The 14,080-nt window shown below is 40.3% G+C and overlaps 1 pseudogene; it reads left to right on the top strand.

Annotated features, from left to right (window-relative positions):
* Nucleotides 1–1,426: 1,426 nt before the first annotated feature.
* On the top strand, nucleotides 1,427–11,658 carry LOC108515915 (CREB-regulated transcription coactivator 1 pseudogene; annotated as a pseudogene).
* The last annotated feature ends 2,422 nt before the right edge of the window (nucleotides 11,659–14,080 follow it).

Below are 14,080 nucleotides of genomic sequence, written 5' to 3'. Positions count from 1 at the left end.
GAATTTTTATAGTTTTAGGTCTTATATTTAAATCTTTGATCCATCTTGAGTTGATTTTTATATACAGTGAGAGATAGGGATTCTGTTTCATCCTTCTACATGTGGCTTGCCAGTTTTCCCAGCACCATTAAATAGGCTGTCCATTTCCAATATACGTTTTGTATGCTTTGTTGAAGATCAGTTGGTTATACATATTTGGCTTTATTTCTGGGTTCTTTATTCTGTTGCACTGGTCTACATGCCTACTTCTATACCAGTGCCATGCTCTTTTGGTAACCATAACCTTGTCATATAATTTGAAGTCAGGTAATGTGATACCTCCAGATTTGTTCTTTTTGCTTAGAATTGCTTGGGCTATTCATGCTCTTTTTTGGTTCCATATGAATTTTAGGATTTTCTTTTCTAATTCTGTTAAAAAATGATGCTGGTATTTTGATGGGAATTGCACTGAATCTATAGATTGCTTTTGACAGTATGGTCATTTTCACAATATTGGTTCTTCCAATCTATGAGCGTGGAATGTATTTCCATTTGCTTGTTTCATCTATGACTTCTTTCAGCGGTGTTGTGCAGTTCTCCTTGTAGAGATCTTTCACCTCCTTGGTTAAATATATTCCTAGGTAATTAAGATTTTACTAATAAATAAAATTAAGCTAATGAAATTAACATAACTTATGCATGGCACTCTTTGGAGTTGAGAAAGCCACATAATTAGTGTAGTTTTAAAACTGGTTTTAACTGACAGCGTAATTGGGGAAATAAGACTTAAACACATGAAACAATTTATAATTCAAGGCACTATAATATAAAGAGTTAGATTATGGGTTCTGTGAGGGCCCAGATAAACAGTGAAAATTGTATGGGTATAATCCTTTTTGAAGAATGGATAAGAATCTAAAGGAAATAGAAGAAAAAAGGGAAAATGTAAGTGAAAATAAAATATTTGAAAACTAGAAAAACTCTGGGACTTTATAGGGAGACTGATCTGACTAAAGTAAAAATAGGCCAGTTTTGGAGAGTTGTGGAGAAATGTGAATCTGCTAAGAATATGAATATCAATAGTTTGAAAACAGAGGCATCATAAAAAAGGAGACAGGGAGCTTCTAATCAGTCAAGTATGACACTGAAATTAGACAATTTACAGCAAGGCTCCTAAATAATGGCTATGATGGGGGGATAGTAACTGGAAACCAGAATCAGCCCAGAAATTCCAGATTATAGATTCTTAATCCCAAAAAGACAATACTGATGGGACAATCAAGAGCAGGAATGAGAGGGAAAATCTTCTAGATAGTGTTCAGTTTATCTCTCGTTTTCAATTGCTTTTTTCAACTTGTTTTGCTGTTGTTGTTGCTGTTGCTGTTGTTGTTAAGGGGCCATATGCTCAAGGTGCTTGCTGAAGTTGTGATGAGGTTCTTTCTACAGGATGTGCTCAACGAGGTAAGTTTAAAGATGGTTAAAGGAACATAACTCTCAAGTGATAAATTACTAGGTATTAATTCTAAATGAAAAGAGGAGATGGCTTCTCAGTGTGAACACACTTCCAGTGTTAGAGGAAGTACTAGTTAAGAGACAAGATGGGATAATCTCTTGTGCTTAAATTCTATTTTTTAAAAAATTTACTTTCTTTTTGTGCTTTTTTTAATCTAATATTTTTAATTTCCAAATTAAATGGTATACATGTAATGTGAAATTTTATCAAATTTAGGATATTAGGAATCCAGAGATACAGGTCTTACTCTTCATATCTTATTCATGAGAGTAATTTTTTTTCCTTTACAGTGCCTTATAAATGGGTGATTAGCCCATGGGAAGAAGCCAGGTAGGTGCTGACTATAGCACATGTCTCTCATATGCTTGATACTTCTTCAAATTCTAGAAGCTCAGATATTTTCCCAGTTTTAAGGCATTACCTTTTGTTTCAGTGAAGATGGTCTGGGAAATGAAGTACATTTCAGTCTGACTTTTACTGGACATATCTAAGGGTAGGTCTTTTCAGAGTGCAAGTTTTGACGGGAGAATGATTATGAAAGAAAACAAAAGTGTCTGGTGGCTTGGGAGTTGGAAAATGCACCTAAAGGAGGGAAAAACACTACATTAAGTAGAATGAGCAATATTTCTGCCAAAGACAAACTATCTTCAATTTGCAATTCCATATAGGTTCAGTCAAAGGTAAATTACAAACCCAGACATTAGCCTAGAATGATTGGTAGCATTTTTATAAGGACATGTCTTGAAACAGAAAATTCACAACTAATATTTTAATATTTTTTTTTCTTTCTTGTCACTCTTGACTTCAATTTGATAATAGCCAGGTAAGCATTCCAGGAGCTACTGAGCTAAAGTACTTCCTGATAATATCCCCACTGTCTCAGGGATTAGTGGTCATAGGTGACCCGTTAAGAATGAGACATTGTGTCAATTCCAAAGTTCAAGTAGAGCTTGACTTCTAAATCTATTTTAGATAATTCTTTTGATAGTTGGAATATAATGTATCTTGAGATCACTGCTTTTAATTAATGATTACCACTCTGCCTTTATCTTAATTCCCTTTATCTTCATCAGTGAAAGAGTCACACTGTGCCAATGAGGATTGTTGAGTTGGAGGTCAGAAGCAAGTGAATCTTATTTCATCTTTAGTTTGAAATTACATTTCTTTAAATATTGCTTCAAGGGAAAATCAATGGGTATAAACAGAAAATGCTCAAGTATGAGAAAAATAGACTTCAAGGTGAACTCTTTAAAATATATGGCTCATGAAGAAAAAGCATCCAAAAGGCATATATTTCCGCTTCTGGGGAGTGAAAAAGATGAGCCATAAAGTGTAATCATTTTATATTAACAACTTCCATCTTCTCACATTCATAATTGCTTTAGCTAATGCAAAAATGAAGATTTTAGTATTATCAGACATTTGTTTGGGTTAACGGGAAAATGTGATCTAACAAAACAGTAACACAGGATGCAATAAAGTACTACTTTACAAACGACAGCAAGAGTTACACATTCCAACAGTGCTCGGTCCCATGATCCTTAAATTGCATATAAATAATTAATATGCATACCCCAATGCCAGTTTTTGTGCACTACATTTAGTATGAATTATACGGAAATGCTTCAAAAATGCCTTTAATAGTCAAGGGAATTGCTACCCTCCAAGATATGCAGGAAATAAAATCATTTGTTTGAAAAATAAAATGAAAACAGAAGATCTGATTTAAAAACATTCAGGAAAGGCAAGTTTCTTGATCAACTATCTTTTTTTTTATGTGTTTTATCTTTTAGGATTTGTACTAGCCTTCAGGAATACAAAAGTGCGTATGAGTCCTTAGAAAAAGAACATGGTGAAATCACACAAATAACAAAACTGCTGAACAATTAGGAAGTAGTAAAGAGCAAGTCCTGAGAGTTAAGACAGCTCTCTAGAGGGGACACTTGAATAAAGAGTTGAGTACACCAAGGAAGAGATATATGTATTTTTTAATGTTGTATGTCAAAGCATAGAAAGATTCAATATGTATTTGGAAGATTTAAGAGAACCTATGTAGGCTATGCTAATGATCATAAAAATGTCAATATATGACAATACTAGGGTTACTCCCATGGCTAAGCCAACATGTCAAAACAGTTTTCACCTAATGTTAGGCAATAGTTGTTCCTGATATCAACTGGGCTGAGAACTGAGAAAGAGGCCTTCAAGTGCTAATTGAGGTTCAAAGAAATCATTTCACTGGTGGAGTTTCATGGGATCAATGTCAGTGGCCCCCATGAACTTCCCATTGCTCTGAAGTTTTGAAGACATGAGACTCCTTGAATTATCTCAGTTTTGTTCTTTCATACTTATGCATTCTAGTAGGTGGGTTTGATGAGACTCAGCCCTGCTGGTCTTTAAGAATATTCAGGAAGACAGTCAATTAACAACCTACATTCTTGCTGGAACATAAAACTAGGTAAATTGAGCTGCAGATGATTTAGAAGAGTCTAGGCAGTACAGCTAAGTTAATTTGGAGGGCTCTAGAGCCAGATTGCCTGGATTTAAATTCTGAAACCACAATTTACTAAATGATGACTTTGAGCAACTTGCTTAAACTTCATTTACCTTAGTTTCCTCATCTATAAAATAGTTACAATACTACCTAGAGCCTTCATAAAGTTATTGTAAGGAGCGAAGGAGTAAGCCACTTAGAATAGAACCAGCACATAATCATAACGCTATAAATCTTAGCTAAAATTACTGTATCATAAAGATTCAGAGTTTGAGCTCTGGAGTCATACTGCTACTTTGATTTCATTTCTTACTGGCCATGAGAAAGTTCTAACTCGGCTCCTATTGCAGTAGCACCTACTGCAAAGGTCATTATGTATAACCATTAGCAAAATGCTCAGTTCTCAATGTGTCAGCAGTTTAAAAAGCCATCACTGTTATTCTTGATATTTTATAAGATTTTCAAACACTATTATAAAATCAGATGCTTTAATTTATGGACATAATAGTTACAAAATGTTATTCAGAGAAATAGTGAATATCTGATACATTTTCATCTAATTCCTGAAATGGCCTCTCAGCCTGCAGACTTTGAAGATTTTCAGAAGCCAGAGAGAGTGGACAGAGGAGAAGCTATTTTATTACGTTGAGTGGTAAATTATACTCATTTTTAGCATGCAGAACTACATTTTCATAGTGTAAAAAAAGTCTAGCCAGAAGCTTTGTCTGCATGACCATACAGTTGGGAAAATCTATATTTTGTTAACAAAGTATATATAAATATGAAGAGACAAACAGTTATTGTCCTTAGAGTAACTGTGTGTTTGTTTCGATGAAAGCAAATATTTACAATATTTGCTGTAAATAATGTACCTTGACAGACATACAAAATAATGTGACATTTCCTCCTTTCTATTGTATTAAGGATCAAACTTAGTTGATCCATACCAATTATCTGGATATAACTTGCCAAAAATAAAGCGATTTCAACATATGGAGACAAAAATCAAATTATAAATGTGTTCTTCCAAGTTTTATCTAGTGAATCAAGTGAATCTAGTAATAAATGAGGTACCAGTAAGTGATTCGTACAACCAAGACCGATTCCACTATGTTCTCAATATGTAAAAAGTTTCATTAAAATTAGGAAGAGCTGTTTTTTTTTTTTTTAAATTATTTTTATGAATATGGGGTACTGGTGCAGTGATGCTACTTAGATACACTGCATAGTGGTGCAGTCTGGGCTTTTAGTGTACCTTTCACACAAATTGTGTACACTGTACCCAAAAGATAGTATTTCATCCCTCTCCTGACTCCCTTCTTACCAGTTGTAATCTCCAGTGTCTTTTATATCACTTTGTGTCTGTGTGTACCCAATGTTTAGCATCCATTTATAAAGTGTGAATACGTAGTTTTAAATTTTCTGTTCCTGAGTCATTTCACTAAGAATAGTAGCCTCTAGTTCCATCCATATTGTTGCAAAAGACATGAATTCATGCTTTTTCATGCCCGAGTAGTATGTCATGATGTACATATACCAAATGTTATTTATTTAACTTTTTCGTTCAGGAGTACAAGTGCAGGTTTGTTATACAGAGATATTGTGTGTCATGGAGCTTTGGCATACAGATTATTTCATCACCTGGGCAATAAGCATAGTACATGATAGGTAGTTTTACGATCCTTTCTGTCCTCCAAACCTTCACCCTCTATCCACAAATAGGCTTCAGGGTCTGTTGCTCCCTTCTTTGTGTCCATGTGTTCTCGATGTTTAGCTTCCACTTATAAGTGAGAACAAACAGTATTTGGCTTTCTGTTCCTGTGTTAGTTTACTTAGGATAGTGGCCTCCACCTCCATCCATGTTGCTGCAAAGGACATGATCTCGTTCTTTTTTATGGCTGCATAGAATTCCACGGTTTATAGGTACCACGTTTTCTTTATTCAGCTTACCATTGATGGGCATTTCAGTTGATTTCATGTCCTTGCTATTGTGAATAGTGCTGCAGTGAACATACATGTATATGTGTCTTTATGACAGAATGATTCATATTCCGTTGGGTATATCCCCAATAATGAGATTTCTGGGTTGAATGTAGTTCTGTTTTTTGTTCTTTGAGAAATTGCTACACTGCTTTCTACAATGGTTGAACTGATTTATAGTTCCAACAACAGTATATAAGTGTTCCCTTTTCTCCACAACCTCACCAACATCTGTTTTTTTTTTTTTAGTTTTTAATAATAGCCATTCTGACTGGTGTGAGATGGTATCTCACTGTGGTTTTAATTTACATTTCTCTAATGATCAGTGATATTGAGATTTTTTCATATACTTGTTGGCCACATATTTGTCTTCTTTTGAAAAGTGTTCATGTCCTTTGTCCACTTTTTAATTAGGTTTTTTTTCTTGTAAATTTAAGTTCCTTATAGATGCTAGATATTAGACCTTTCACACTTGTATAGTGCAAAAATTTTCTGATTTTGTAGGTTGCCTGTTTACTTTATTGCTAGTCTGCTGTGCAGAAGCTCTTTAGTCTAATTAGATCCCATTTGTCAATTTTTCCTTCTATTGCAATTGCTTTTGGCATCTTCATCATAAAATCTTCGCCTGTTCCTATGTCAAGAATGGTACCGAGGTTGTCTTCCAGGGTTTTATAGTTTTGAGTTTTTGTTTATTTTTTTTGGGGGGTGGGGATTGAGTCTCCCTGTGTCACCCGTGCTGGAGTACAGTGGCGCGATCTCAGTTCACTGCAAGCTCCGCCTCCCAGGTTCACGCCATTCTCCTGCCTCAGCCTCCTGAGTAGCTGGGACTGCAGATGCCTGCCACCTCGCCTGGCTAATTTTTTTGTATTTTTAGTAGAGACTGGGTTTCACCGTTTTAGCCAGGATGGTCTCGATCTCCTGACTTCGTGATCCACCCGCCTCAACCTCCCAAAGTGCGGGGATTACAGGCGTGAGCCACCGTGCCCAGCCCTTAAGTCTTTAATTCATCTTGAGTTGGTTTGTGTGGTGTAAGGAAGGGGTCAAGCTTCAATATTTTACATTTGGCTAGCCAGTCATCTCAGCACTATTGACTAAGGAGTCCTTTTTCTATTGCTTGTTGTCATCAACTTTGTCAAAAATTTGATGGCTGTAGTTGTGCAGCTTTATTTCTGGGGTCTCTACTTTGGTTCATTGATCTATGTGACTGTTTTTGTACCAATAGCATGCTGTTTTGTTTACTGTAGACTTGTAGTATAGTTTGAAGTAGAGTAATGTGATGCCTCCAGCTTTGTTCTTTTTGCTTGGGATTGCCTTGGCTATTCAGACTCTTTCTTTGGTTCCTTATGAATTTTAAAACAGTTTTTCCTAATGTGGCAAAGAATGTCATTAGTAACTTGATAGGAATAGCATTAAGTCTGCAAATGGCTTTGGGCAGTATGATCATTCTAATAATATTGATTATTCCTATCCGTGAACATGGAGTGTTTTATCATTTTTCTGTATCCTCTCTGATTTCTTTGAGCAGTGTTTTGTAATTCTCACAGAAGAGATAATTCACTTCCTTAGTTATCTGTATTCCTAGGTATTTCATTTTTTCTGTGGCTATTGTGAATGGGATTGTATTCTTGAGTTAGCATTCAGCTTGGACAATGTTGGTGTATAGAAATGCTACTGATTTTGGACATTGATTTTGTAATCTGAAACTTTGCCCGACATGTTTATCACATCTAGGAATCTTTGGGGGAGAGACTAGGGTTTTCCCAGGTTGAGAATCATATTGTCTGTGAAGAGAAATAGCTTGACTTCTTCTCTATTTGAATGCCTTTTGTTTCTCTTGTCTGATTTCTCTGGCGAGGACTTCCAAAACTATGTTGAATGAAGTGTTGAAAAAAGGCATCCTTGTCTTGTTTTTATTTTCAAGAGGAATGCTTCCAGCTTTCACCTGTTCAGTATGATGTTGGCTGTGGGTTTATCATAGATGTCTCTCATTATTTTGAGTTATGTTGCCTGAACAAGTAGTATGTTGAGGGTTTTTAACATAAAAGAATGTTGAATTTGATCAGAAGGTTCTTCATCTACTAATATGAACATGCGGTTTTTGGCTTTAGTTCAGTTTATGTGGTGAACCACATTTATTGGTTTGCATATGTTGAACCATTCTTGCATCTCAGGATTAAAGTCAACTTGATTGTGGTGTTTTAGCTTTTTGAAATGCTGCTGGATTTGGTTTTCTAGTATTTTGTTGAGGATTTTTTCATCAATAATTATCAAGGATATTTGCTTGAAGTTTTCCTTTTTCATTGTGCCTCTTCCAGCTTTTGGTATCAGGACAATGCTGGCCTCATAGAATGACTTAGGGAGGAGTCCCTCCTCCTCAATATTTTCAAATACTTTCAGTAGGAATGGTACCAGATCTTTATAATTCTGGTAGAATTTGGTCATGAATCCATCTGCTCCTTGGATTTTTCTGCTTGGTAGGCATTTTGTGACTGATTTAACTCTGGAACTCATTATTTGTCTGTTCAGGAATTCAATTTCTTCCTGGTTCAACCTTGAAGGTTATTATGTTTCCAGGAATTTACCTATTTCTTGTAGCTTTTCTAGTTTGTGTGCATAGTGGTGTTTGTGGTAGTCTCTGAGAGTATTTGTATTTCCCGTAGTCATTTTTTATTGTATCCATTTGGACCTTCTCTATTTTTTCCTTTATTAGTCTAGCTAGTAGTCTACCAATATTACTTATTCTTTCAAATAACCAACTCCTGGATACTTTGGTCTTTTGTGTGGTTTTTTGCATTTCAATTTTCTTCAGTTCAGCTCTGGTTTTGGTTATTTCTTCCTCTATCTTGGAGGTTAGTTTTCTCTTTGTTTTCTAGTTCTTCTAAGTGTCATTTTAGATTGTTGAGCTCTTTTTCATTTTTAATGTGGTATTTAGTGCTATAAACTTTCTTAACACGGCTTTAACTGTGCCCCAGAGATTCTTCTATGTTGTATCTTCATCTTCATTCATTTCAAAATAAATTTAATTTCTGCCTTAATTTCATTGTTTACCCAATAGTCATTCAGGAGCATGTCATTTAATTTCCATGTGATTGTATAGTTTTGAGTGTTTTCTTAGTATAGATTTTTGTTTTTATTGTGCTGTGATCTGACAGTGTGTTTGGTATAATCTTATTTTTTTCCAATATGCTGAGGATGGTTTTATGTCTGATTGTCTGGTCAATTTTAGAGTATATATTATGTGCAGATGAGACAAATGCATACTATGCTGTTTTGGGGTAGAGAATTCAGTAGATACCTGTTAGGCCCGTTTAGTCAAGCGTCAAGTTCAAGTCCTATTTATGTCTGTTAGTTTTCTGCCTCAATAATATGTATAGTACTGTCAGTGGAGTGTTGAAGTCTCCCACTATTACTGTGTGGTTATCTAAGTCTCTTCAGAGATCTCTAAAAACTTGCTCTACAAATCTGGACGCTCCTGTGTTGGGTGCATATATATTTAAGATATGTCTTCTTGTTGAATGGATCCCTCTACCATTATGTAATGCCCTTTTTGTCTTTTTTAAATCATCTTTGGACTAAAGTGTATCTTGTCTAAAATTAGAATAGCAACCCTGGCATTTTTCTTTTCATCTTGTATATTCAGCAAGAAGGTCACACTGCACAATAAGAAACAAACAGAGGAGACGGCGGCCTTCTAGGAGGTCATGAAGGGGCTGAGCCTGATGGGGCCGCAGGGCTCCAACTCCAGAAATCCCAGTACCTGCAACTGGGCCCAAGCGTGGCCAGTACCACGGCGGTTCCCTGCCCAACGTCAACCAGATCGGGAGTGGCACCATGGACCTGCCCTTTCAGACCCCCTTCCAATCCTTGGGCCTGGACACCAGCCTGACCACCAGGCACCGTGGGGTGCTGAACGGAGTGTACTGGGAGCACAGCTGGCTAGGCTCCCCGCACCGCCTACATGTGTCAAGGGACAAACACGGACAGCAGGCCAACAGCTACTCCTAGGGCACAGTGTACCTCTCGCCACCCGCGGACACCAGCTGGAGAAGGACCAATTCTGACTCTGCCCTGCACCAGAGCACAATGACGGCCCATGCTGCCAGAATCCTTTACTAGTGGGTCCAGGACGGGCACCAGAAAAGAGTCTTACTGTTAACAGTCCCGGGAATGGAAGAGACCACATCAGAGGCAGACAAAATCCTTTCCAAGCAAGCGTGGGAAACCAAGAAGACAGGATCCACAACCAAGACAGGATCCACAACCAAGAAGACAGGATCCACGACCAAGTCCTGCGCAGAATCAACATCTTCCCGTCCTCCGACCAGGAAAACACTACAGCCCTGATCTCCGCCACCCACAATTCTGGGGGTTCCCTGCCCGGCCTGACTAAGATCCACTTCCCCTCCCGGCTCGACCCCGAGGTCGAGCCCATCTCGACCACACTGAGTAGCTCCAGCAGCACCGGGCAACCTCTCGGCCAACCTGATGCACCTGCGCATCAGCGGCGCCGGCCAGGGGATGAGCACACCTGGCTCTCCTCCGCAGCACCGTCCAGCCAGCGTCAGGCCCCTGTCCCTAAGCACAAGGGTGAGCCATCAGCAGGCATTGCCCACCCTGTCCCCACTGTCATCCTTCACTCAGGCCGTGGCCTTGGATGCCCTGTCTCTGGAGCAGCAGCTGCCCTACGCCTTCTTCACTCAGACGGACTCCCAGGAGCCGCTGCCCCAGCCCCAGCCTCCGCCTCCCGCTCCGCCTGCGTTCCAGCAGCCGCCACCCCGCCGCCCCACAGGCGCCCGTCTGCCTGCCCCCCGGCAGCCCCAGTTGCCCAGCACCAACCTGAGTCATGGGCCACAGCCGCCCCGCTCGCGGTCACGGTACCATCCTCTCTCTTCCAGTCCCCTGGAGAATCCCGGCCAGCCATCGATGGAGATCCACGTCGCCTCGATGCCGGCTCTGCAGCAGTAGCGGCACTAACTCCGTCTCCTCGCCAACCAGTCTCCCACCTCGCCAGTCTCCAATCAAGGCGTCTCTCCAGGGAGCTCCCCGCAACACACTTCCACCCTGTGCAGCGTGTTTGGGAACGCACACTATGAGCAGCAGATGGCGGCCAGGCAGGCCAATGTTCTGTCCCACCAGCTGGAGCAGTTCAACATGATGGAAAACGCCATCAGCTCCCTGTACAGCCCGGGCTCCACGCTCAACTATTCGCAGGTGGCCATGATAGGCCTCATCGGCCTGCCGAACTCACAGCAGCTGGGCTACCTCAGCCACCGTGGCATCCCCAACATCATCCTCACAGTGGCAGGAGAGTCTCCCCGCTCCCCAGCCTCTTTAAAGAACTGACCAGCTCTCTGGTTGGGGTCGGCGACGTCAGCTTCGACTCGGACAACCAGTTTCCCCTGGATGAACTCAAGATCGACCCCTGACCCTGGAGGGACTGCACATGCTCAATGACCCCAACGTGGTTCTGGCCGACCCAGCCACCCAGAACACCTTCCAGATGGACCGCCTGCCAGCGGCCGCGCCGGCACCCTGCCGCTCAGCCATCCGATGGCGCCTCCCCAGCCCGGGGACAGCAGCGCTCCGTCCCTCGCCAACAGCTGAGCTTGTGATTCTGAGCTTGCAGTGCCGCCAAGCGCCCCAGCTCGCCCCGGTTGTCCACCTCCCGCGAAGCCCAATTGCTAGGCCGTGAGCCGAGCGTCCACCCACTTGCCGGTCCAGGCTGGGCTGGGATCCGAGGCTGTGAGCCCCCCGCCCCGCAGACCCTCCCTGCACAGGGCCCCTAGCCCGCAGCTCCGGGGCCTGAGTCGTCCACTGTAAGATGCGGGAAGTATCAGCTCCCGGCAGGGCGAGCAGGCTTAGGGGAGGAGCGCGCATGGGTCCGCCAGGGCTGTGGGCCACGGTGCATTTTCTGACTGTTTGTGCAGCTCTCACTGCATTCCTCGGTTCCCGGACCCCAACCCATCTGCCACTCCGAGCCCGTGGTCAGGTAGAGACTGAGCCGCACGCCGCCCCAGGGAGGAGGCGCCAGAGCGCGGGAAAGACGCAAAGTGAAATAAACAATATTTTGAAGGCAAAATTATATACATATATAAAATATATATATTATAAACATAACATATATAAATGCTGAATATACACCCCTATCTCTTCTGGCTTGTAGGGCTTGTGCTGAAAGTTCCACTATTAGCCTGATGGGTTTCCCTTTGTAGGTGACCTGCCCCTTCTCTCTAACTGGCTTCGATTTTGTTTTTTTCCCCTCATGTCTATCTTGGAAATCTAATCATCGTGTACCTTGGGAATGGTCATCTTGTATAGTATTTTGCAGTTCTCTTCATTTTTTTGAATTTAAAGTTGGCATCGCTCGTGAGGTTGGGAAAATTTTCATAGATAATATCCTCAAATATGTTTTCCAAGTTGCTTCTTTTTTCTCCCTCTCTTTCAAGGACGCTTATGTTGTAGAGTTGTAGATTTGGTTTCTTTACACAATCCTATATATCTGAGAATTTTGTTCATTCTTTTCTTCCTTTATTTTCTTCTGCTGAGTTAGCCTAGAGAATGTCTTTGAGCTCTGAGATTCCTTCCTCAACTTGATCATCTACTGTTTGTTTTGTTTTGTTTTTGAGACGAGTCTCGCTCTGTCGCCAAACTGGAGTGCAGTGGCATGACCGCGGCTCACCGCAACCTCTGCCTCCCGGGTTCAAGCAATTCTCCCACTTCAGCCTCCGGAGCAGCTGGGATTACAGGCACATGCCAACAGGCCCAGCTAATTTTTGTATTTTTAGTAGAGTCTGGGTTTCACCGTGTTCGCCAGGATGGTCTGGATCTCTTGACTTCATGATCCATCCGCCTCGGCCTCCCAAAGTGCTGGGATTACAGGCATGAGCCACCGCGCCTGGCCTATTCTACTGTTAATACTTGTGCTTATATTATAAAATTACTGGAGGGTATTTTTCAGCTCTATCAGATCACTTTGCCTTTTGCTTACAATGGCAATTTTGTCTTTCAGGTCTTCTATTATTTTACTGTAATCCTCGATTCCTTGGATTAAATTTTGACTTTCCCCTGAATCTCAATGATCTTTGTCCTTATCAATATTCTGAATTCTATGTCTGTCATTTCAGCCTGCTTAAGATCCTTACTGGGGAACTAGTGTGGTCATTTGAAGGATAAAAGATACTCTTGTCTTTTTGAGTTTCCAGAGTTATTTCACTGGTTCTTTCTCATCTGTGTGAGCTAATGTTCTTTTAACTGTATTGCAATTTGAGTACAATCAGTTGCTTCCTTTTCTGGATATTTGCAGAGGGCTGAGGCTTTGTGCAGGGCCTATATTTGTAGCTGAATTCTTTCACAGAGGCATATATTTGCAAATACTTTACCAAATTTTTTTCAATTATTCATTAATGGGCACAAGTTGATTCTATAATTTTTCTATTGTACATAGTGCTGCTATGAACAAATGAGTGCAAGTGTCTTTTTAACATGATGATTTATTTCTCTTTGGATAGATTCCAATAGTGGGGTTGCTGGATCAAAGATTAGTTCTATTTTTACTTCTTTGAGAAATCTCCATATGGTTTTCCAAAGAGGTGGTACTCATTTACATTCCCATCAGCAGTGTATAAGCCTTCCCTTTTCTCCACATCCTTGCCAGCATCTGTTGTTTCTTCACTTTTTAGTAATAGTCATTCTGGTTAAGATGGTATCTCACTGTGGTTCTAATATCCATTTCTCTTCTGATTAGCAATGTTGAGCACTTTTCATATGTGTATTGGCTGCTTTTAAGTCATCTTTTGAACAATATCTGTTCATGTCCTTTGCCTACTTTTTGACTTTTTGTTGTTGTTGTTGTTGTTTTTCTCATTTGTTGAGTTGAGTTCCTTGTAGATTCTGGGAATTAGTACTTTCTCAGATGCATAGTTTGCAAATATTTTCTCCCATTCTGTAGGTTGTCAGTTTACTCAGTTGATTACTTCTTTTATAATCTTCTGCTGTGCAGAAGATTTTTAGTTTGAGTCCCATTTGCCTATTTTTGTTTTTGTTGCATTTTCTTTTGAAAATTCAGTCCTAAATTATTTGCCTGGAACAATGGGCAAAATATCCTCTTGGGTTTT

This window comes from Rhinopithecus bieti, unplaced genomic scaffold (genome assembly GCF_001698545.2).
Source record: "Rhinopithecus bieti isolate Rb0 unplaced genomic scaffold, ASM169854v2 scaffold_36958, whole genome shotgun sequence".
Taxonomy (NCBI): Eukaryota; Metazoa; Chordata; class Mammalia; order Primates; family Cercopithecidae; genus Rhinopithecus; species Rhinopithecus bieti.
This window is presented reverse-complemented; position numbering and strand designations above follow the sequence as displayed.